The sequence below is a fragment of the Topomyia yanbarensis genome, chromosome 1 (genome assembly GCF_030247195.1).
Source record: "Topomyia yanbarensis strain Yona2022 chromosome 1, ASM3024719v1, whole genome shotgun sequence".
In the NCBI taxonomy this organism is placed as follows: Eukaryota; Metazoa; Arthropoda; class Insecta; order Diptera; family Culicidae; genus Topomyia; species Topomyia yanbarensis.
In genome coordinates this window covers 83,721,467-83,745,993 of record NC_080670.1, presented here as the reverse complement: position 1 = coordinate 83,745,993, position 24,527 = coordinate 83,721,467, and positions in this window count along the sequence as shown.

Below are 24,527 nucleotides of genomic sequence, written 5' to 3'. Positions count from 1 at the left end.
TGCGAGGTCTAACGTCGTGAAGTACTGGCATCTGCCCAATTTGTCTAATATTTCGGTTATATTAGGTAACGGGTATTTGTCTGCCGGGGTCTTTTCGTTAAGTTTCCTATAGTCTACTACTAAGCGCCATTTCTGCTCTCCCGAAGCATCAGGCTTCTTTGAAACGATCCAAATCGGCGAGCACCATGGTGACGTGCTCGGACGAATGATTCCTTGCGCAAGCATTTTCGAGATTTGCTTTTGCACCTCTTGCTTGTGGCAGTAGGGGTATCGATAGCTTTTAGCGTGGACTGGGATTTCGTCATTTGTCTCTATACGGTGCTTGATCGCATTTGTAAACGTGAGATCGTTATCTTCGAGATAGAAGACGTTTTGGTGCTTTGTTATGATTGAGAGAAGTTTCTGTTTTTCCTCATAATTTAGGTGGTCAAGTCTGAGTTGGTCGCGTAGTTTTGGGTTAAGTGGTAACTCGTCTTTAAAAGGTGCGTTGGTTTTAACTATTTCAAAATTATTTATTTCGGCAAAAACCACGCGGTTGGGACTAGTCCGTACTTCTATGTTACTGCAGTTTTGTAACAGTACAAATGACTTGTTTGCATTTGCCTTGTATAAACCAGGCAATACGACGATATCATCTGTCAGTGGGAGTGGGTCCTTTACGAAGTAATCTCCATCTTCTACCGGTGTAGGAAGTTCTGTTACTATTTCCTCGTTTGCGTTTAGCTTGATTGAAAAGCTATCGGGGTATTTTCGAAGCATTTGAATTTTCCACCGGGGAATTGGAGTTCGTTTGATGCGGTTACTATAGTTGCTTTGACTCGTTGCAAAGACTCGTAACCGATTAAACCATCAAAAAAGGAATGGAATTCGAATATGAAAAATCTCATTTTTTCAGTACCAGGTATCTCAATAAAAGGGTTGAGTTCGGTGAATCGGTCGACGGTGTGTAATCCGTTGAGGTTTCTAACGGTCCTAGGTGCGGTAGAACGGCATCTGTCTGAGTTAACATGTCTCGGACTAATATAGTTTCTATTCGCACCAGTGTCTATCAAAAACTTCAAGGGACCTTTTGTCGTTTTAACGGTAATATACGGTATGAAGTTATTTACGTTGCTGGGGGAGAATTGGCTACCAAATGAAAATTTAATTCTTCAACCGTCTCGGTGTCTAAGTTAGTATTATCGGTTGGTTCTGTTATTGGAGCGGTTTCTATTTCTTGCATAGGAGCGCTGGATGGTTCATAGTATGGGTTATAGTAATGTGAGTTTTGGTCGTATGCAGTATACGGTGTGTATTGGGGAGAATTTTCTGGTGCTAAATATTGCTGGAACATATCAGGTGGTAATTCATGTTGCACTATTTGCTCATTGCTGTTTGCTTCGTCTTCATGATAATTAGGACGATGATTCCTATTAATGTAATTAACGGCCCTGCTTCTGATAGAGGAATCGACTTCCATCGGAGTCGGTGTTTGGTGTTGGTTCGAAAAGTTTGGGTATTGTGGGTGTCGTGGTTGGAAGGTATTCATTCTCGGGGGATGGAATGGGTTTGGTGGATTAGGTTTATATGGTACATTTTGTTTTGGGGGATAGAATGGATTGGGATTTGGTCTATGTGGAAAGAATTGGTTTGGGTTGGGTCTATGCGGTAAGAATTGGTTTGGATTCGGTCTATATGGGAATGGTTTGGGTTGGTATCTTTGTGGAGGATGTGAGAATGGATTTGGATTGTGTCTAGGGTAGCTATTATGAGGGTTTGGTTTTGGGGGAATTGGTGGAGGTTGCGGCCTAGAATAATTTTTAGCATATTGATAATTGCCTTCCTCTAAGCATAAGCGTAGTGCATCTTTCATGCTCTCCGGGGCTTGTGCGCGGATTATGGGTCCTAGAGGATCCTTTAATCCTGATAGGAACACTTTAAGTCCCATCTGTTGGTAAAATTGGTTCTTAGCCGACTTAACTTGTGAATTTCTTTCAGTTAAGTTCAACAAGTTCACTAAGAGTGAGACCATATGTGAAAGTTTACTGTAGAATTCTTCTACCGTGCCGGTTTGACGCATAGCAACGAGGTCTCGGGTGAGTGATACCTCGTCTCTACGATCGCTGTAATGAGTAATCAGGTTAGATTTCATCTCATTCCAGTTTAGTTCGGTGCCGTACAGCTCTAGTACGTTATCGGCATCACCGGTAATTTTGGAACGGATCGCTTGGATCCAAATTGTGTGCATTGCAGTTCCACGCACAGAGTCGATTAACGGTGTTAGATTGTCGATCGATCTAATAAAAGAATGTAGTTTTATGGGATTGCCGTTAAATGACGGCAGATCTCTGATAATTTGAGGCGTTTGTAGAACTTTAAGAATATTTTCGGCCTGCCCGACACCGGCTTGCTGGGCTGCAAGAACGGCCTCGGCGGCACCTTCAGCTTCCACTCTGAGTTGGTGGATGATTTCATCTCTAGATTCAATTTCGTTTCGCAAATGAGCGAGTTGTTGTTCATACTGATCCATTTCACTATTAATTTTTCACTTTGTTGGGGTTAGATTGTTCTTTTTCTTTTATTTAGTTTTGTATCATATTTAAGTTAGTTCACTTCACTATGTGATATTATAGACCTTCGCTTACCGTGGGTCGGGGCTCTGGTCTCTGAATTAGTAAGTTTTAAATGTTTGTTCAGAAAAATAAGACTCTTTTTGTTTCAGCTGAGTTTTATCTTTCGAGTTAAGAGTTAATTAGAAATTAAATTGGCTTACCTTTTAGACCGATGTTCCGTCGGTGGTTCTTTGGCGGTGGATGGTTAGGCTTTTCCTCAAGTCCGCGATGAGCCGTCGCAGATGGCTATTGCCGGGAATTGCACGATTCACTGCACTTAGAACTTAATTTTTTTTTCAAACATCCTACCGACTGCGCCAGTAATAAGCGGGCCTTTCGAAATGGTGTTTTTAAAAAAATACGACTTGATTCGACTACGATGAGCAACAGAATGAATTCTATTTGATTTATTGCTTAACTCGAACCCTAGCTCCTGATTGCTGACCTAAGCTACCTTGCGCACATAAGCTGGTCTCCACGTGCCGGCTGGTGGCTCCTGTCGCTGACCGGATACCTGTGTGCTGACGCTACAGTCTAGGCTTGGGGAAGACTGCTGATGCAATGGAGGCTATGGTTGTCGTTGGTGTACCTGTTGTTGTTGTTGGTGCCAGCGTTTTGGTTCTAAACGGTAGCTGGAAAGTTTCGACTTTAACTTATATATATATATATATATATATATATATATATATATATATATATATATATATATATATATATATATATATATATATATATATATATATATATATATATATATATATATATATATATATATATATATATATATATATATATATATATATATATATATATATATATATATATATATATATATATATATATATATATATATATATATATCATACGTCTCCCAACCTTTGAACGGAACGGATCGTTATATTTCACAGTGGTGTTCAGTGTGTAAATTGCAGTGAGTCAATCCTTTGTTCGTTCGTTAGCTGCCATTCTGCTGGTGCCGGCAGTAAATCCAGTACATTGTTTTCGCTGGTGCGGAATAATCGACGTTGTTTGCAGATAAGTTTTGCTTTATTTTTTTTCCTCGTTTGCTTTCTTTCCTTTTCCCTACTTTTACTCTACCGTGTAATCAAATAATAAGACACATTCCCGTTTATATAACGCTCTGCCCTCGTGCTTAAATGGCCGAGGGCGCAATACCATCTGATGTAATCATGGAAGTCCCTGATCCCCCTAATACTCGCATTGCTCCCCGTATAAAGCAGTACCCAGAAGGTTTCTCTGAGCCATGGGTGGTATATTTTCGGACCGGAGAGAAACCGGTTAATATATTAAAACTTTCTCGAGATCTGACTGCTAATTACCCGGCCGTAACTCAGATAACACGTGTTCGGGCAAACAAGATACGTGTTCTAGTGAATGATCTCGGCCAGGCAAACGCGATTGCTTGCTGTGAGCGCTTTACGCGGGAATTTAAAGCGTACGTGCCTTGTGTGGCCTGTGAAATCGATGGGGTAGTGTCCGAACCGGGCCTGAAATGCGAAGAACTGTTGGAGCACGGGGTTGGCTGCTTTAAGGACCCCTCTCTTGAACAGATTAAGATCTTAGAATGCAAACAATTGTATACCGCAAACACCGAGGGAGGTAAGACTACCTACTCTCTATCAGGCTCGCTTCGGGTGACATTCGCCGGGTCCTCTCTTCCCAACTACATCCTCCTTGACAAGGTTCGCCTACCAGTTCGCCTGTTCGTACCGCGGGTCATGAGCTGCAGCAATTGCAAGCAGTTGGGCCACACAGCCACATATTGTGGAAATAAGAAACGATGCGGCAAATGCGAAGGAGAGCATGAGGATGACTCTCGCGACAAAGAAACTGAAAAGTGTATTTGCTGCGGGGGCCCTTCACATGCTCTTAAATCATGTCCTGCGTACAAGCAGCGCGGGGATAAAATTAAGCGCTCCCTTAAGGAACGCTCAAGGCGTTCTTATGCAGAAAGGCTAAAGAATGCTTCGCCATCTGTCCTGTCCGAAAATCCCTATGCTGGTTTGGCTAACGTTGAGCAAGAATCTGACGACCCACGAGAGGGAACATCTTTGGTTAACCCAGGGGAATCCAGGAAGAGGAGAAATCCAGCCTCCCCTACATTGCCTCGTAAGGGTGCCAAGGTGTCGTCCACTCAGAGTGCGCCAACTACAATCAATAAATCCAACGGAAGTGATGCACAAAAGCCGAAGCAATTCGCTCCAGGACTTGGAAATATTAATTCTAACAAGGAGTACCCACCACTTCCAGGGACATCAAAAATCCCAAGTGTCCCCTTTTTTCAAACAGATACTCAGTCCAGTAGCGGACTAATGAAATTTTCTGACATAGTGGACTTAATTTTCACAGCTTTCAATGTTACTGATCCTCTTAAAAGCCTTCTGATACGTTTTCTCCCTATAGTGCAAACATTTTTGAAGCAGTTGACTACTAAATGGCCCCTCCTTGCAGCGATCGTATCCTTCGATGGCTAAGTCATCGAACGAGGTCACCGATTCGATCACTGTTCTACAGTGGAACAGCAGAAGTATCCTCCCGAAAATCGATTCCTTTAAATTTTTACTAAATAGTTTAAAATGTGATGCTTTCGCATTATGTGAAACTTGGTTAACTTCCGATATAAATCTCAACTTCCACGACTTTAATATAATTCGTCTGGATCGAGAAAACCCCTATGGAGGAGTACTTTTGGGGATCAAAAAGTGCTATTCTTTCAACCGAATTAACCTCCCTTCGACACCAGGCATTGAACTTGTCGCTTGTCAAGTTTTAATCAAAGGTAAAGACCTTTGCATTGCTTCCATCTATATTCCTCCTAGAGCCTCGGTAGGGCACCGAACGCTTTATAATATCACGGAATCCTTACCGGCACCGCGGCTAGTTCTGGGAGACTTTAACTCGCACGGTACGGTATGGGGCTGTCTTCATGATGATAATAGATCAACATTAATCCAAGATCTTTGCGATAATTTCAACATGACCATCTTAAACACGGGAGAAATGACGCGGATTCCTACACCACCAGCACGCGCAAGCGCGTTGGATTTGTCGCTTTGCTCGACATCGCTACAGTTAGATTGCATGTGGAAGGTGATCCCTGATCCCCACGGTAGCGATCATTTGCCTATCGCGATTTCAATTGCTAACGGCTCAAGACCATCGGAAACAATCAATGTATCGTATGACCTCGCACGGAACATTGACTGGAAGAGTTACGCGACCGCGATATCCGTTAAAATCGAATCCACTCAAGAACTTCCTCCGGAGGAAGAGTTCAGGTTTTTGGCTGGCTTGATTCTCGACAGTGCGAATCAAGCTCAGACTAAACCAGTAGGGGAGAGAGGGTAACAGTGGATCAGCAGGAACTATGAAACATTCGCAATAAAATCACAATGCATGATCGCAATCGTCTAATTCCCTCATATTTCACAATTTCTAATTCTTTACACGTGTTGCTATATTTTGGAAGAGATCTGCTAACACTATCTCTTTTAATGGATATTTGTTTGTTTTGTGATAGCCAGAGTAAATTTGCAATGATAAACATTATTCCATCTTTATGAATTACCATTCATTGAATAAATGTTTAGTCTATTGCTATTTATAGCAAATTTTATGCTCAACATTTGCCGCGAACAAAGTTTTTTGGTAACTACTCATGGTTCTGTGTGATTTCACAATTTTCATGAATGGACCCATTGGGTAACTGTGACACGATGGCGTATGGGGAACAGTGATTTTTGTTTGTTTTTGTGGTCTGTCTCAAAATGTCAATGGGTTCCGATTTTCCACACTAAATACTACTCATATAGTGCAAAACTAGTAAATTTGGCCAAATTTTGTAGAAATTGTCTCTTATTTCAGGATTGCAGCTAATATGCATATATGGTGGTTCGATGTTACGCGATGATATAGTGGATTCTTTCGTATACAAACGATTTTCGCCTCAATATAACTTTAATTCAAAGCGTTAGGATCATTCTTCGTCAAAACAAAAGAATAAAATTTATAAGTAGAATATTTCACTATAGATGACATCGTGTTTCATAGTTCCTACCCATGGGGCACACTGATATATTTTACCACCAACTGTTTATTATCCAAAAAATGTTATTTCCCGTGAATTTTACCAGCTGGAAAAAATATATGTATTAGTTAACAACATAGTGGCACTATGTATCACTTTTGATTACACAAATAACATGTATTATCATCAAAATTAAATTGTAGAAAAAATGTGTTTCATTGTTACCCTCTCTCCCCTACCCAGCGCGAATACCCATGGACGGTCTCCCACCCTGTGGTGGGATAAAGAGTGCTCAGAGCTGGACGCGGAAAAGTCCACTGCATATATGGCCTTCCGGGAAGACGGGTTACCCACTAGCTATCAACAGTACGCGTCGTTAGAAAGGCGAATGAAGAGTCTAATGAAAGCCAAAAAACGCAGTTATTGGCGCCGGTTCGTCGACGGGTTAACGAGAGAAACAGCGATGAGCACTCTTTGGGGTACGGCTCGACGTATGCGTAACCGTAATAGTACCAACGAGAACGTGGAATATTCAAACCGTTGGATATTCGCTTTCGCCAAGAAGATCTGTCCGGACTCTGTCCCGGTACAGAAAACGTGCCGCGCCGCGTCTCCTCACGATACCGCGAACGAAACACCGTTTTCGATGGTGGAGTTCTCACTTGCTCTCTTATCGTGCAACAATAACGCCCCAGGGTTAGACAGAATCAAATTAAACTTGCTGAAGAATCTGCCTGACACTGCAAAAAGGCGCTTGTTGAATTTATTTAACAAGTTTCTTGAGGGTAACATTGTCCCTTATGAATGGAGGCAAATGAAGGTCATCGCCATCCAAAAACCAGGAAAACCAGCCTCCGACCACAACTCGTATCGGCCGATTGCAATGCTGTCCTGTATTCGGAAGTTGTTCGAGAAAATGATCTTGTTTCGCCTCGACAATTGGGTTGAAGCAAATGGCTTACTGTCAGATACACAATTTGGCTTCCGCAAAGGCAAAGGGACGAACGATTGCCTTGCGTTGCTTTCTACAGAAATCCAAATGGCCTATGCTAACAAAGAGCAGATGGCATCAGTCTTCTTGGATATTAAGGGGGCTTTTGACTCAGTTTCTATCAACATTCTGTCAGAGAAGCTGCACCAGCATGGTCTTTCACCAATTTTAAATAACTTTTTGCTAAACCTGTTGTCTGAAAAGCACATGCACTTTTCGCATGGTGATTTAACAACATCGCGATTTAGCTACATGGGTCTTCCCCAGGGCTCATGTCTAAGTCCCCTGCTCTACAATATTTACGTGAATGACATTGACGATTGTCTTGCCAATTCATGCACGCTAAGGCAACTTGCAGACGACGGGGTGGTCTCTGTTACAGGGCCCAAAGCTGCCGACTTGCAAGGACCATTACAAAATACCTTGGACAATTTGTCTGCTTGGGCTCTTCAGCTGGGTATTGAGTTCTCCACGGAGAAAACTGAGTTGGTTGTTTTTTTTCTAGGAAGCGTGAGCCAGCGCAACTCCAGCTTTTATTAATGGGTGCAACGATCAACCAGGCTTTCACATTTAAATATCTCGGGGTCTGGTTCGACTCTAAAGGAACCTGGGGATGTCACATTAGGTATCTGAAACAGAAGTGCCAGCAAAGGATCAATTTTCTCCGAACAATAACTGGAACATGGTGGGGTGCTCACCCAGGAGACCTGATCAGGTTGTACCAAACAACGATATTGTCGGTGATGGAGTACGGGTGTTTCTGTTTCCGCTCCGCTGCGAACATACACTTCATCAAACTGGAGAGAATCCAGTATCGTTGGTTGCGCAGTGCCTTGGGTTGCATGCACTCGACCCATACGATGAGTCTCGAAGTGCTGGCGGGCGCTCTTCCGCTAAAAAATCGATTTTGGGAACTCTCATATCGATTGCTCATCCGATGCGACATTCTGAATCCGTTGGTGATTCAAAATTTCGAGAGGGTCGTCGAGCTTAATTCTCAAACCCGTTTTATGTCCTTGTACTTCGACTACATGGCACAGAGCATCAATCCTTCTTCGTACAATCCCAACCGTGTCCGTTTCCTAGATACTTCTGATTCTACTGTATTCTTCGACACATCCATGAAGGAAGAGATTCGTGGAATCCCGGACCATATACGCCCGCAGGTGATCCCCAATATATTTTATAATAAATTCCGAGAAGTCGACTGCGACAAAATGTTTTACACTGACGGATCAAATCTCGATGGGTCCACTGGCTTCGGTATCTTCAACAATACAATCACCGCTTCATTCAAGCACAATGATCCCGCTTCAGTTTACGTCGCAGAGTTAGCTGCAATTCAGTACACCCTTGGGATCATCGTCACTCTGCCCACAGATCACTACTTCATCGTTTCGGACAGCCTCAGCTCTATCGAGGCTCTTCGTGCGGTGAAGCCAAAAAAGCAACTCCCGTATTTTCTGGGGATGATACAGGAGTCCTTGTGTACGTTATCTGAAAAATCTTATCAGATTACCTTTGTTTGGGTCCCCTCTCATTGTTCTATCCCGGGCAATGAAAAGGCCGACTCATTAGCAAAGGTGGGCGCATTAAATGGTGACATATACGAAAGACCAATCTGCTTCAACGAATTTTTTAGTATTTGTCGTCAGAGGACGCTCAACAGTTGGCACACCTCGTGGAGCAATGGGGAACTTGGACGATGGCTACATTCGATTATCTCAAAGGTATCAACGAAGCCTTGGTTCGGGGGATGGATGTGGGTCGGGATTTTATTCGCGTAATGTCCCGACTTATGTCCAATCACTACAGCATGGATGCGCATTTGCGGCGTATTGGACTTGCGGAGAGTAGTCTGTGCGCTTGTGACGAGGGCTATCACGACATCGAACACGTTGTCTGGGTATGCGCCGGGTATTGTGACGCCAGGTCTCAGTTAAAGGAATCCCTTCGGGCCCGAGGTAGACCACCCAATGTACCAGTCCGAGATATGCTGGCAACTCGTGATTTCCCCTATATGTCCCTTATTTATACCTTCATAAAAACGATAAATATCCCAATTTAGCCCCTCGCTTTTATTTCTCGTTTTTAGAGTTTCCTCCTGCCTTGTGGAACCAATCAGCTCCAGAGTGCCACTATGTAACCGCCGTCGCCCTTACCACTACGCCTGCATAAAAGGAAACTGAAGCGAGAGCGACTCGAGGTCCGATGACTTTTGAAGGATTCCCCGCGGGTCCGAAGAATACCATCCGCCAATCCGGTACTCGACGACTTACTAGACTGAGGCGCAAATTTGTTTCGCTGATCCCCCCCCCCCCGTTCGAGCGAAAGTTGCAAGTTTTGCTCTTCTTTCCCTGTCTCTCCCCTGTCCTTGATACAACTGCTGCTACACTGATGCGGAAATAAGCCACCCTCTGAATATCTTGACCAAGCATAAGTTTTAGTTAAAAAAAATTCAAATTAGTATTCTGTATTCCTAGTTTTAAGATATCCGTAATATATATATATCCATATATATATATATATATATATATATATATATATATATATATATATATATATATATATATATATATATATATATATATATATATATATATATATATATATATATATATATATATATATATATATATATATATATATATATATATATATATATATATATATATATATATATATATATATATATATATATATATATATATATATATATATATATATATATATATATATATATATATATATATATATATATATATATATAAAGTGTTTATCTGTGTCGTCAATTTCGGCAGATAATTTAAAAAAACTGCAATAAATACCATTTTTACACTTTCAAACATTCATATCTTGGAAACTAAACATCAGAATCAAAAACAAATTAATAGCGTTCTGTTTGGGTAATAGACCTTTCATTTAAATTTGGTGTGGATAAGATCGGTTCAGCCATTGCTGAGCAACACGAACGAGAGTTTGTCCGTTACATACACACACAGACATTGCCCCAAATCGTCGAGCTGAGTCGATTGGTACTAAGGCTCGGCCTTCCGGGCCTCGGAAAAAATCTTGAAAGTTAGAGCGAATTTTCTACATTTCTTTTATAAGAAATGTAAATATGTAAACTTTAAAAAAATTAAAAAAATTAAGATGTAAGAAAACATTTAAAAGTTTCAAAATTTAAAGAATAAAAATGCCAAAAGTAGAATACACTTTAGGCTGTTAATACAAATGCTACAGTTTTGACTATCTTCTGATCGGTTGTATTAAAACCAGTTATTTCGAATGGAAACACTGAAATATCGGTACACGCACATCGAAATCTTAAATATTCGAACCTATTTATCCTAAGGCATTTAATGAAAGTGAAACAATTAATTTGGCATCAGTAGAGAATCGGATATACTTTTACCGTTATTTCGCTATTTCCTTTAGATATACCGAAATAACTTATTTTGATAAAACCTTTCAGAAATTAGTAAAAATTGCAGCATTCGTATTAACAGCCTAAAGTGTATGCTACTTCATTACAGTAATGTCTCTGACATTACCTACCCATCTTTCTAATCTAAAACAGAAAAATTGTTCTGAAAACCTACTAAATGCATAACCTAAAGCGCTTTAAAGTGTAAGTAGCTGTTTGCCCACTACTCGGGTTCTTAATTGCCCGGCGGACCCTTCCTTTCAGGGCGGCCTAGGTGCTCCTACCGAATTTCGGATTTTCGTTTCACAACAAAAAGTAAACAAACAAATAAACTAAATTTACCAACTTTTATTTGATGTGTCCACTCTCCCTCCACTTCACTACGGCTGCTGGTGATTCACTGCTGCGGGCGGAAAGGCGGGCGGCTTCTTCCGACCGGCCGGGTCAACAACGGCCGCGTTCTCCTTCGGGTCGTATCGTCGTTGGCTGCTCCGGCAGCGGTCCTTGTCTTTTAGCTAGGGAGGTGAGCTTGGCTCCTTTGTTGGAACCTCCCTAGCGACGGTGGTGATGAATCACCGGATTCTTTGCTCCCCGCAAAGAATCCCGGAAGACACCGCAGTGTTCTTCCCAGGGGGAGCCGTTGTCCACCCTGCTTCACCCTCCTTGGCTATTAGCTGGGAAGGAGAGCAAAGCTCGTTCGGCTTATCCTTCCCAGCGAGGGCGGATTGGTGCGTCTGGATCCTTTGCGGTTAGCCGGGGAAGCGAAAATTCCTTGATGATTAGCTTCCCCCGACGGCGATCCAGCACCACAAAATAAACAAGCGCACAAACCACGGGCCGGCACTTTACGACGGATAACTTTCCGTCACACGCGCGCACTTCGCACTACGGCTATTGTGGCTGGAAACTGTCCCGAACTGGTGTAACGGGGACGTCTGAATTTTACCGTGGTCTGTCACTCTCTGGCTACTCTAACACGATGGCCGCCTTCCGCACTCGACTATCACAAACCGCCAACCGCCTTGTCGCACAGCTGTCATCGATGAGCAGCATAACCAGTACACATGAATTTTTGCAAGAGAAGAGTGGTAAAGCAGAACATAGCCAAGGAGTTGAAGTTGAGCCTCTTGGAGCTCCGGAAAGCTGTTCGTGTCGCAAGACAGGAACAGCAAGCCTATGTTGAGAGGGTGGAATGTCGGGAGAGGCCCGACAGAGAAACCCAGACAGTGGCCTCCAATAGGGAGGAAAGAGAGAAGGTCGATAGAGGTTCACAGACACACAGACAGTGGCCTTTACCTTCTACGGAGCAGCCACGTCGATCGGAGCGGCGACTGAGTTCCCCTCGAAGGGAAAAGGAAAGGGCAATCGCAAGACGGCATCGAATGCGAAGCGCCCTAGGAAGTCGCCAGGCGAGGGTGCCAAAACCGACACCACTCGGCGTGCAACCGTCAAGGTCAAACGCCGCCTGGGTGAGGTAAGCGAGGGCGAGAGTGACCTCGCTGTGGAGAGGTATATATATATATATATATATATATATATATATATATATATATATATATATATATATATATATATATATATATATATATATATATATATATATATATATATATATATATATATATATATATATATATATATATATATATATATATATATATATATATATATATATATATATATATATATATATATATATATATATATATATATATAAAGTGTTTATCTGTGTCGTCAATTTCGGCAGATAATTTAAAAAAACTGCAATAAATACCATTTTTACACTTTCAAACATTCATATCTTGGAAACTAAACATCAGAATCAAAAACAAATTAATAGCGTTCTGCTTGGGTAATAGACCTTTCATTTAAATTTGGTGTGGATAAGATCGGTTCAGCCATTGCTGAGCAACACGAACGAGAGTTTGTCCGTTACATACACACACAGACATTGCCCCAAATCGTCGAGCTGAGTCGATTGGTACTAAGGCTCGGCCTTCCGGGCCTCGGAAAAAATCTTGAAAGTTAGAGCGAATTTTCTACATTTCTTTTATAAGAAATGTAAATATGTAAACTTTAAAAAAATTAAGATGTAAGAAAACATTTAAAAGTTTCAAAATTTAAAGAATAAAAATGCCAAAAGTAGAATACACTTTAGGCTGTTAATACAAATGCTACAGTTTTGACTATCTTCTGATCGGTTGTATTAAAACCAGTTATTTCGAATGGAAACACTGAAATATCGGTACACGCACATCGAAATCTTAAATATTCGAACCTATTTATCCTAAGGCATTTAATGAAAGTGAAACAATTAATTTGGCATCAGTAGAGAATCGGATATACTTTTACCGTTATTTCGCTATTTCCTTTAGATATACCGAAATAACTTATTTTGATAAAACCTTTCAGAAATTAGTAAAAATTGCAGCATTCGTATTAACAGCCTAAAGTGTATGCTACTTCATTACAGTAATGTCTCTGACATTACCTACCCATCTTTCTAATCTAAAACAGAAAAATTGTTCTGAAAACCTACTAAATGCATAACCTAAAGCGCTTTAAAGTGTAAGTAGCTGTTTGCCCACTACTCGGGTTCTTAATTGCCCGGCGGACCCTTCCTTTCAGGGCGGCCTAGGTGCTCCTACCGAATTTCGGATTTTCGTTTCACAACAAAAAGTAAACAAACAAATAAACTAAATTTACCAACTTTTATTTGATGTGTCCACTCTCCCTCCACTTCACTACGGCTGCTGGTGATTCACTGCTGCGGGCGGAAAGGCGGGCGGCTTCTTCCGACCGGCCGGGTCAACAACGGCCGCGTTCTCCTTCGGGTCGTATCGTCGTTGGCTGCTCCGGCAGCGGTCCTTGTCTTTTAGCTAGGGAGGTGAGCTTGGCTCCTTTGTTGGAACCTCCCTAGCGACGGTGGTGATGAATCACCGGATTCTTTGCTCCCCGCAAAGAATCCCGGAAGACACCGCAGTGTTCTTCCCAGGGGGAGCCGTTGTCCACCCTGCTTCACCCTCCTTGGCTATTAGCTGGGAAGGAGAGCAAAGCTCGTTCGGCTTATCCTTCCCAGCGAGGGCGGATTGGTGCGTCTGGATCCTTTGCGGTTAGCCGGGGAAGCGAAAATTCCTTGATGATTAGCTTCCCCCGACGGCGATCCAGCACCACAAAATAAACAAGCGCACAAACCACGGGCCGGCACTTTACGACGGATAACTTTCCGTCACACGCGCGCACTTCGCACTACGGCTATTGTGGCTGGAAACTGTCCCGAACTGGTGTAACGGGGACGTCTGAATTTTACCGTGGTCTGTCACTCTCTGGCTACTCTAACACGATGGCCGCCTTCCGCACTCGACTATCACAAACCGCCAACCGCCTTGTCGCACAGCTGTCATCGATGAGCAGCATAACCAGTACACATGAATTTTTGCAAGAGAAGAGTGGTAAAGCAGAACATAGCCAAGGAGTTGAAGTTGAGCCTCTTGGAGCTCCGGAAAGCTGTTCGTGTCGCAAGACAGGAACAGCAGGCCTATGTTGAGAGGGTGGAATGTCGGGAGAGGCCCGACAGAGAAACCCAGACAGTGGCCTCCAATAGGGAGGAAAGAGAGAAGGTCGATAGAGGTTCACAGACAGTGGCCTTTACCTTCTACGGAGCAGCCACGTCGATCGGAGCGGCGACTGAGTTCCCCTCGAAGGGAAAAGGAAAGGGCAATCGCAAGACGGCATCGAATGCGAAGCGCCCTAGGAAGTCGCCAGGCGAGGGTGCCAAAACCGACACCACTCGGCGTGCAACCGTCAAGGTCAAACGCCGCCTGGGTGAGGTAAGCGAGGGCGAGAGTGACCTCGCTGTGGAGAGCGATGGTACCAGCAACCCGGCACGACTGGGGCAGGGGGGCTCAAACCCCTGGACGCTGGTCACCAAGAAAAATCCGGCACCGAAACCGGAGGTACCGCGGCCTGCGAGGAAGGCCAAGGACAGAGGCGAAGCCTTGTGGTTAAAAACCGACAAGGACAAATACGCCGATGTCCTTAAATCGATGAAGGCGGCCGAAAGCCTCTCGGCCCTTGGGCAGGATGTGCGTAGCGTAAGACGCACCAACACGGGAGAGATGCTCCTGGTGCTGAAACGAGGCGCACAATCAAGTGCAGTATATAAGGCCTTGGCCCAAGAGGTCCTTGGTGAGGGCGCCCAAATCAGGTCGCTAGGTGCGGAAACAACTCTCCAGTGCAAGCACTTGGACGAGTTCGCGGCCGCAGAAGACGTCGTCGCAGCCGTCAAGGAGCACTGCGGCGTCACAATCGAGCGAGCCTCTGTGCGATTGAGGGACGGACCCTCTGGCACCCAAGTAGCCTACCTCAGGCTACTGAATGCGGATGCCAAAAAGGTAACCGAGAAAGGGAAGCTGAAGATCGGCTGGTCGGTATGCCCTATTAGTATACCCCAGCCGCCTTCAGTGGACAGGTGCTATCGGTGCCTAGAATCCGGCCATAAAGCATACGAATGCAAAGGCATAGATAGGAGCAAGCTATGTCGTCGCTGCGGCGAGGAGGGGCATAAAGAGCGGGGGTGCACTAAGGCATATAAGTGCCTTATCTGCACCGCTAAGAAGCAAGCCCATAAACATGCTATGGGCGGACCTTCGTGTCCCTTCGGCGAGTTAAATAAGAAGAAGCCGTGAGAGTCACACAGCTAAATCTTAACCATTGTGCAGCAGCCCAACAGCTGCTGTGGCAGTCGGTCTCGGAGTCGAGGACAGATGTCGCCCTCTTATCAGACCCGTACAGCATCCCTGCCGGCAACGGCAATTGGGTGTCGGACGGGTCTGGAATGGTGGCAATCTGTACAACGGGAAGGTTCCCGGTTCAAGAGGTAATACACCCCTCCGCCGAGGGTGTGGCGATTGCCAAGATCAATGGTGTGTTCTATTGCAGCTGCTACGCCCCACCAAGGTGGCCAATAGAACAGTTCTACCAGATGATCGACAGGCTCTCGTCGGACCTCGTGGGCTGGAAACCGGTAGTAATAGCGGGAGACTTCAACGCTTGGGCAGTGGAGTGGGGCAGCTGCTGTACAAATAGCAGGGGTCAAGCGTTTGCGAAACTCGATACTGTGCTAGCTAATGATGGCTCCGCTAGTACATTCCGTAGAAACGGAGTGGAGGCGTGGATTGATTTGACCTTTGCCAGCCCGAGTCTGGCTCCAGGCATGGAATGGAGGGTAGACGAAGGCTACACCCATAGCGATCATTTAGCAATCCGCTTTAAGATCAACTATGGTGTGCAGCATCCGAGGGCGGGAGATCCCTGCCAGGTACGCGGGTGGAAGTCCAATCACTTCGACAGCGAAGCTTTCACCGCGGCCCTGGGACTGGAGGCCAACACCGACAGTCTAAGCGGGGATGCGCTGGTAGCTGTTCTATCACGCGCATGCGACGCCACTATGCCGAGAAAAACACTGCCAAGAAACGGTAGATGCCCGGTATATTGGTGGAGTGCCGAGATTGCAGCTCTACGGTCAGCCTGTCTCAGAGCTAGACGTAGGATGCAAAGAGCTCGCACCGAGGATGCAAGAGAGAACCGCCGTGAAGCGTTTCGAGCTGCGAAATTAGCCCTTAACAAGGCTATTAAAAGCAGCAAGAGAGCGTGTTTCGACAACCTGTGTGAGAGTGCCAACGCGAATCCGTGGGGTGACGCCTACAGAATCGTGATGGCCAAGACCAAAGGGGGCTCCTCACCCCCAGAACGGTCTCCGGACAGGTTGGCAACGATTATCGAAGTACTCTTCCCGTCTCGAGCCACAAGCCCCTGGCCACCTGCACTACGAGATAGTGCGGGCACGGTCGAAATGGTGGCTCCAGTGACGAATGAAGAACTACTCGCAGTGGCTAAATCCCTAGCAATGAACAAAGGTCCAGGGCCGGATGGAGTTCCAAACAACGCTCTCAAGGCAGCGATCATAGCGAACCCGAACATGTTCAGGCTAGCTATGCAGAGATGCCTTGACGAGTGCCGTTTCCCCGATAGATGGAAAAGGCAGAAACTGGTGCTGTTGCCGAAGCCCGGGAAGCCGCCAGGCGACCCATCGGCGTACAGACCAATCTGTCTGATAGACACGACTGGCAAACTGCTTGAGAGGATCATCCTCAACAGGCTCACCCCGTACGCGGAAGGTACGGACGGTCTGTCAAGCAACCAGTTTGGCTTTGGGAAGGATAAGTCCACAGTGGACGCTCTCAACTCAGTGATAAATACTGCCGAGATAGCGATCCAACGAAAAAGGCGAGGTATTCGATACTGTGCGTTAGTGACACTTGACGTGAAGAACGCATTTAACAGCGCAAGCTGGGATGCCATCGCGCTCTCGTTACACCGGCTTAGCCTACCGGTGGGTCTGTACCGGATCCTGGAAAGTTACTTCCAAAACCGCGTACTGATATACGAGACCGATGCCGGTCAGAAAAGGGTTCCGATTACCGCCGGAGTCCCGCAAGGCTCGATCCTAGGCCCGGTGCTATGGAACCTCATGTATGACGGGGTTCTGAGACTGAAGTTCCCTCCTGGGGTCAAGATCGTCGGCTTTGCCGACGACGTAACCTTGGAGGTCTACGGGGAGTCAATTCCTGAGGTAGAACTAACCGCAGAACACGCGATTAGCACGGTGGAGGAATGGATGAGCGCGAGAGGCCTGGAGCTCGCTCATCATAAGACGGAGGTAGTTATCGTCAACAACCGCAAGTCGGCACAACATGCAGTTATCCATGTGGGAGAAGTCGCGATCACTTCACAGCGAAGTCTGAAGTCTCTCGGAGTCATTATAGACGACAAGCTGACCTTCGGCAGCCATGTCGACTATACGTGCAAGAGAGCGTCGACTACTGTTGCGGCACTATCGAGAATGATGTCCAACAGCTCAAAGGTGTGCGCCAGTAGACGTAGGTTACTGGCAGGCGTTGCCGTATCTATCCTCAGGTACGGCGGCCCGTCATGGTCAAGAGCACTGAGGGTAACCAGTTACCTACAGAAACTGGAGAGCACCTACCGCGTGATGTGCCTCAGAGTGATATCTGCCTACCGCACGGTATCACACGATGCATCCTGCGTGATAGCGAGCATGATGCCAGTCGGGCTGGTCATTCGGGAAGATGAGGAGTGCTTTGAGCTACGTGGAAATAGGGGAGCCCGCGAGCGCACCAGGGTGACCTCGGTCGCCAGATGGCAGCGTGAGTGGGACAACTCCTCGAAAGGTAGGTGGACCCACCGGCTGATACCTAGCATATCGAGCTGGGTGGGAAGACCCCATGGGGAAGTTCACTTCCACCTGACACAATTCCTGTCAGGCCATGGCTGTTTCCGTCAGTACCTCCACAGGTTCGGGCACGCGGAGGTCCCAGTCTGCCCGGACTGCCGAGGTGTAGATGAAACTGCCGAACACATACTGTTCGTATGTCATCGGTTCGACGTCGAAAGAAGAGCAATGCTTGACGTCTGTGGCTGGGACACAACCCCGGATACCCTTATCCAGCGGATGTGTCAAACGGTGGAGAAGTGGAACGCAGTCTCGGCTGCTACCATCCAGATTGCCAGTAGGCTATAGGTAATCTGGCGAACCGAGCAACAGACGGCGGGCACGGCTAACTAGTGATTGGTTAGCTGGAGCGAAAAAGGCCAAGCGCAAAATAAGAGAGTGAATGGTCTGTTCATGTCGAGGTAGGTTGGCGCAGCGAATGGCAACCGCGTAAGGGGTAAACCCAGCCACCCCGAAGCAAGACAGAAGAGTGAGTGTATAGGCGTATAAGTGGACTGCCTCATGCCAAGACGGGAGGGTCGTAGCGTAGTATGTTGGAACTAAGCTATCGATGCCTCATGGCGTGGCAGAGGAGTGAAAGGGTGAGCATCCAAGTCAGTCTCACATTGCATGTTAAGGGTGAGCATAAAAGTCAGCCTCACAGGTTGGTAGAGGCTAGCACAAAAGTCAGCCTAGCAAGGAATGAAAAAGGTGAGCACAAAAGTCAGCCTCGCATGGTATGTCAGAAGTGGGGCCTAAGAAAAATGTCCCACATGGGATGCCAGAGGGAGTGACAAAGGTACAATAGAGTGGCACGATTGAGAGTGAATCAGGTGATAGGGTGAGCACCCAAGTCAGCCTCACATGGATGGGTAGGGCGAGCACAAAAGTAAGCCTAGCAAGGAATGAGTAAGGTGAGCACCCAAGTCAGCCTCGCATGGAACGTAAAAGGTGAGCACAAAAGTCAGCCTCATGTGGGAGTGTTTGAGAGTGAATCAAAGTGTGATTGAGAGAGCACCCAAGTAAGCCTCATACAGGATGTATGATCGCGCGAGTGAGAGTGAATGAGTACATTGAGTACAGCCATCCCCCCAGAAGTAAAACCGAGAGGTAGTTCCTGGGAGGAATGATGGCGGAGCCCAATGGAGTTTAGTCGGTATTAATGGCTGGTCACCATTCGAGTCCGACACGCCCCCAGTGCACCCCGTGTGGTAGATTGGACCCTACCGTTAGCACGTGTACTGGGCTAGGACATAAAGGTCTTCTCCATTGTAAAAAAAAAAAAAAAAGAGAGAAGAGTGGTAGCCTACCTAAGCCCTATGTTACTAATTCACAAACATAAAACAAAAATTATCTAACCTATCTGTACGAATAAAACCGTTCACAAACGCGAAAATGAACAAAAATTTACAACTAAATGTGAACGGTACCGAACAGCGGTGAGCATAATTTTACGTAAACAATAAACTCTACGGAGTGTATACGCAAAAAAAGAGTATATTTCCACCCAGTGCTAAATTGTTACCCTGACGGGTTACAATCTCGCCCACACCGGGTGAAAAAAAATTGGCAAAAAAAATCTAAACTAACACCTAACACCGATACAATAATAATGAACTAAATGAATAATTGAATAAATAAACAAAGAAAAACTAACTACACCTAATTATTTCTTCCGCAATTTATCAAAATTCATCAAAAAATTAATCGACCGGATGTCCTCATTGGTGAAAAGTTTGCCTGTGTTTGGCCTGATAATACTGACAGCATACGCGAAGCGAGAGGCTATCAGCCATCGTCATTATTCGATTATGGGTTGAACCCTAAATCCAATCCGAATACAAAATCGGAAACAACCGATATTCCAAAAATTCTGCAAGTGACATTGACAATTTTCAATGTTTCAACTTGCAGGGGAACGGTTGTCGGCACTATATTGTTCTTTTCCTCGACTGTCCAGAAATGTCTTACGTGTCCTTACGATACCAGTACTACACACTTGTGTTGGGGATTCAATCCAAATACATTCATACAATCCCATTCATTCATCCTCAATCACTGGCCTGCTCGATCATTCACATTCCGATAAGCACTTCGAATTAATTCCAAAACAATTTTATCTGATCATTCACACATTCCCTCAATACGATTCTGCATTCATACATTCACACATACCATACCGCTTAACACGTCATCGTTTCTCCCACTCACAGACATTCCGGACAAAAAGTTTGTATATTCCTCCCTTTTCGCCTCAAAACGCTTCGTACATGGCAAAAGAAACGTTTGAGAGGGACCAAAGAATGTCTTTCGCATAATTTAAACAGATCAAAATGATTCCCGCTGGAATCAAACGAACCATCCCAGGTTAAACCACAAACCCAAAATTATGCGAAATAAAATTTTGTTATTCGATTCGAGATCGAAGATGCGTGGCGCTTTTTAACCCACATCTCCCACTACACCTACGCTACACCTGCATGATGCAGAGCATTGGTGCGAACATCGAGGAAAGTGTCAAATCGATGATCCATTCGATATGATGAATGAATCATCAAAATTGTAAATAAAAACAAAACAGTTCGCAAAATTGGCGGTCGCAAATTGTTTTTATTCGCGATTTTTATACCGTTTCCGCGCGATTTCTCGTGATAGTTTCGGTCGGGAATCAGCCGCGTGAGTTTTTTTGTGTCCCTATCGAAGAAGGGAAAAGAATTTTTATTCGGTTCAGTGCCCAAACAAGGGAGATTTTATATAATTTAGTGCACCCGTAGGTGCGAGTGTTCCCCACTAAGAGGGTTTTTTTTGGAAAAAAAGTGTATTTAGATGCGTCCGGTACCCGGGAGAATGGCACGGATAGTGGATTTGTGTTTCTTTAGTGGAGAATTACACCCTATCGTTATCGTCTCCGGTACCGGAGCATATATTACATGTAAATAGTTGGTTACCTCACTGCGCGAGTGGGACGCAAAAGAATTTTGTTTTTGTTTGCCGAACACGGCAGAAAGTGTTATTGATGCGTTCGGGGACCACGGCGTAAGATTTGTATGTTTATTTAAGTGGATAATTCTATCCCTCTGTGGCCAAGACGGGTCCCCGACCATACATTAAGTGCGATAATTTGATTACGCCGCTGCTCGAGCGGCACGCCGAAAAAGGTATAGAAAGTGTGTTTTAAAAACCTTTCATACGGCAGTTTTGGTTCTTTATTTTGGTTTTATTCGGAGTCCGTGGTGTTGCCGTCTGGAACTGACGGCAGCTTTTGAAAAACTCCCAAGTGAGTAATCCATATAAAAGCATACCGTCAGTCCACAGACGGCACGGAAAAGATTGTTTTTATGCTGGTTTAAGGAGATTTGCTGGCCAAACTCCGAGATTTTTACCTGCTAAATCCTCCAGCTCGTAGGAGGACACACCCTTTTTTGAGACAATTTTTGCCGGTAAGTATTGTGGTCCAAGTTTAGCATTGTAAGACTCGAGTGCATTCGACAACTTCATGTTTCGACGGTACACCATTTGTCCCGTTTCAAAAGGTTTGGAGAACTTTCGATGACGCAAGTTGTACTGATGTCGAATGCCCTCGCTTGCCTTTGCCAAATTCTTGACCACAATCTCCCGGATTTTGTCTATCTGTTGGTGTCTTGTTTCTAGGTCACCCTCACCGGAAATCCTGCTGAAGTCATCGGCAGATGCCATTTCACACCCGTGTATAATGAAATGAGGACTAAACCCAGTGGAGGAATGAACGGTAGTATTTAGGATGCGCTCCACATCGGTGATGTGGACATCCCAGTTGCGCTGCTCGGTTCGAGCATATGCCCGGATTGCGGTGTTTATCGAGCGATTTGTTCGCTCCACTGGGTTAGCCTGCGAATGATAGCGGGAATTCAGCCAATGTTTGACGTTGGTTTCTTTTATGAATTGACTGAACTCCTTCGAGGTGAAAGTGGAGGCATTGTCGCTTAGCAGAATTTCCGGGCTACCATGGCGATTGAACCACTGTTCGCGTAGTATCGTACAGAGTGATGTACTAGCGATTTTGCGAACGGGGGTTAACATGACGTACCTGCTGAAGACGTCGAGGACGACAAGCAAGTGTTGATTGCCACGTTTGCTTTTTGGAAGAGGACCAATATAGTCCACAGAAACCATTCGCCATGGTGCATTAGTCGCACGCGACTGACCCATTTCGGGCTGGACTGGGACGAAAGGAGCTTTGATTTCCTTGCACGTCCCACATTCTCGAATAAACTTTCGTACTTCCGATCCCATACGAGGCCAGTAATATCGCAACTGCACTTCGTGGATCGTTTTATCGTATCCCACGTGAAGCAAATTTTCGTGGGTACGTTGGATCAAATCTTGACGGAACTCGGGTGCTGGGACGAGTTTCCAACTGAACCGCGAGTCGCACGGAACAACTTTCGAGTTGACATACTTGAAAAGTTGATCATTTTCTACTTTGAAGTCGGCATAGTCGTCAGTATTTTGGATAACTTTGGACTTCATGGAACAGTACCAGTCTGAGGTGGACAAAGCTGAAACGGCTGCTACGACCCGGGATAACGCATCTGGAACGACATTGTCCTTGCCTTTCCGGTGCTCAATAGACATGTCGTAGAGTTACAATTCTAAACTCCAACGACTCAAACGTGAACTGGTTTTCCATTTAGTCTTCAGTATCCATGTAATCGCTGACGAATCAGTGACCAGTCGAAAATGATAACCTTCCAAGTAACCTCGGAAGTGTTCAACTGCCATTATCACCGCCAGACCTTCCTTCTCAGTTGCATAGTAGTTCCTTTGGGGAGTGGTCAGTTTGTGCGAAAAGTAAGCAACTACTTTCTCACCCTCGGGATACTCCTGCACCAGAACAGCAGCGACTGCTACGTCACTAGCGTCTGTCTGAAGGATGAACTCTTTGGAGAAGTCTGGTGGGACTAAAACGGTTGAATTTTGTCAGGATTGACCTTGAGTCCGTCCCGATTCAACAAATAACCAAGAAACTTAAGTTCGGGGACTCCAAAACGGGATTTTTCCAAATTGATGGTTAGGTTGGCTCTTGCTAGACAATCGGCCACTGCTTTGAGCAACTGTATGTGATGCTCGAACGTTTCGCTTACGACGATGATGTCATCTAGGTAGACGAAACGTAACGGTCAATTTCTTCCCAGACCTTAGACAGTTTCTTTGGGCTCATGTGATAAGGATATCGGCAAACGGGTGCCGCACCTTGGAATTCATCTTTGATGACAATCCTGTGCTCTGTGAATGAGGTTGGGTTTAGCTTTCCGGGCTCTACTGCCTGGAAACACTTCTTTACTTCTTCTACGCGCGCTAACTGTTCCGAAGTGAGTATCGACTCACGCGGTACTTCATCTTCTTCGTCGTCTTCCGATTCCTGACCTGAGTTCAACAGAGCACAGTTTTGTATCTCAGGAGAAATCCCAAAGGCGCGCCAAAAGTCCATACCTAGAATGGAGTTGACGGTCAGATGCTCTACTACAAGAGTGCATAGGACCTTTGTCAAATTTTGAAAAGTATACGGGAGATACGCTTGTCCAATGATTGGTAAGGATTGACCATTTGCAGAACGTAGTTCGAATGGTCGTTCCAACCTTTTCAATGGACTTTTCGAAAACTTTCGGTATAGCTTTTTAGTTATAATTGTGGCGTTACTACCACTGTCGAGCAAGGCTTTGAAGGATTTGCCGTACACTGCGACAATTGCAAATGGACGGTTATCGAACGGGTCGTTAAGGACGATGGTTTCGACAGACAACGAATTATCATAGTCCTCATCACGAGCCGGTCGAAAACTGTCGTAAATCTGGGGATTAATTATTAGTTGTTTGGAGCGCTGCTTTACTGCCAACTGCGACTTCAGTTGGTTCTGATCCCGTTTTTTTAGGCAGTAAGGGCAACGAGAAACATCAAAGCCTTTAAACCCACACACGATACAGAAGACCCGTTTTGGTTTCCGGCATTCCTCATATCCGTGTCCTTTGTCTCCACAATTGTAGCAGACGCCGAGCACGGGAGGACGATGCTTTTCCACCAAATACTCCAGACACATTATAGGTTTCTGCGGTGGTTCGACTTGTTTCTGATTTTGACTGTTTCCCTCGAGATTCTTGCCGTCCTGATTTCCTTGCTGTTTCTTTTTCTGGTTGTCA